Genomic DNA, 2,274 nt, shown 5'->3' on the forward strand with positions numbered 1-2,274 from the left:
TCCCTGTAACAATCAAAGAATATTTCTTTTTGTGTGAAAACCTCTCCTTGATTTTTTTTTACAATAGTGGTCACATACAATATATATCCTTTTGTGGTTGACTTATCATTCAGCATAATGAGCTCCAGATTCATCCATGCTATGAAATGTTTTGCATTCATTATTGTTCTTTAATGTTGCTTAGTACTCCATTGAAGGAGCTTTGGTGGCATAGTGCCTGAGGCAATTGACTGCTAACCAGAAGACTGGCAGTTCAAACCCACCAGCCACTCCACAGAAGGAAGACTGGGCAATCTATTTCCTTTAAGATTTACTGCCTCAGAAACCCAAAGGGGGACACCATGAGTCAGAATGACTTGATGGCAACGAGTTTGGTTTTTGGTTTTGAGTATTCCATTGTGTGTGTACCATAGTTTGGTTATCCATTCATCCTTTAATGGGCAATTAGGTTGTTCACATCTTTTTGCTATTATAATACTGCTGCAATGAATACGGGTATGAAAATATCTTTTTGTGTCATGGCTCTTATTTCTCTAGGATACATTCCTAGTAGTGGAATTGCTGGATCACATGGTAATTCTATTTCTAGCTTTTTAAGGAAGTGCCATACTGTTTTCCACAATGGTTACACTATTTTACAACGCCAACAACAGTTTATGAAGGCTTCAGTCTCCGTGCACCCTCACCAGCATGTGTAATTTTCTTTTTTTAACTTTGTTATTAGTGCTGGGGTGAAATGAAATCTCATTGTTGTTTTATTTGCAACTAACGGTTAATGTTACAATTTTACGTACAGGTGAAAGATCCATTCAAAGTTGGCAAGAAATCAATTGTTTTTAATGTAACAGAGTATGAAAATTACAATTTTTATGGAGCTGTGTGTCAACTTGGCTGGACCCCAGTTCTGTGTGGTTGTTCCCATGATGGGATCAGATGACTGTATTCTGAGTGGCCAAAAAATTTAAATTATTTATATTAAACTATTTTATGATTGCTATGAGTATGAAGGGATAGACACTGGGAGGAGGTAACTATGGGGAGGAAGTGGGAGGGGAGCTGTTGCATTGTAAATTTTGGTCAATGACATGAGACAAAGTATATGTGAACTGCTGTATGAAAAGTGAATTTACTCTGTAAATCTTCACCCAAATCCTAATAAAAAAAAAAAAAAGAAAAATATTCACAATTATCTCAAAAAGCCTATTTAGATACCTGTCATAGATGGAATTATGTCCCCCAAAAGTATGTGTCAAATTGGGTAGGCCATGATTCTAAGTATTATGTAATTATCCTCTTTTGTTATCTGATACAACTATCCTATGTGTTGTAATCCTAACCTCTATGAGATTACCGAGGCAAGATTATAGCCAGTTATACAAACTACAGGATAGGTTGTATTTTGAATTAACTTCTTTTGAGATATATAAGAAATTAAACAACCAAGCAGAGATCATAAGGACCTTTGTACCACCAAGAAAGAAGAGCTGGGAGTGGAACACATCCTTTGGACACAGAGTTCCTGTGCTGTGAACCTTTTAGACCCAGGGGAAGATTGATGCCTGCCTTCTGAGCTTTCTCCCATGGCAAATCTTGCCCTTTTGATCTCATATGAATGATTGTTCTAAGGAGTGTGTACCTTCTTGGCGTTATTATTCACCCCATAGGCCTGTCTATTGTTTGACTGAAAGGTGAATCAGAGGGTAAGTTTGCTTCCAGATTTGAAGGGTTACTAAGGCTCATGGTCTCAGAGGTTTCACTAGTTTCTTTCAGACCAGTAAGCCTGGTCATTTTTATTATTTTGAATTCTGTTCCACATTTTGCCCTTTCATCCACTAATGGGCCCTTAGGTTGTTTCTATCTTTTTGCCATTATGAATAGTGCTGTGATGAACATAGGTATGCATATATCTATTCATGTCACAGTTCTTATTTCTCTAGGATATGTACCCAGTATTGGGACTGCTGGATCTTACAGTATTTCTGACTTTTTAAGAAAGCATTGTACCATTTTCCACAGCGGTTGTACCATTTTACAGTCCCACTAGTAATGGATGAGAGTTCTAATCTCTCCATACCCTCATCAGCATTTGTTGTTTTCATTCTTGTTAAACTTTGCTTTTATTGCCAGGGTGAGATGATATCTCACTGTTGTTTTTATTTGCATCTCCCCAGTGGCTAAGCACTTGATTGTACTCATGAGGAATCTGTACCTTGACCAGGAGGCTGTCGTTCGAACAGAACAAGGGGACCCTACATGGTTTAAAATCAAGAAGGG

Source organism: Orycteropus afer, unplaced genomic scaffold, assembly GCF_000298275.1.
Source record: "Orycteropus afer afer isolate SDZICR_OR568_19922 unplaced genomic scaffold, OryAfe1.0 scaffold00045, whole genome shotgun sequence".
NCBI lineage: Eukaryota > Metazoa > Chordata > Mammalia > Tubulidentata > Orycteropodidae > Orycteropus > Orycteropus afer.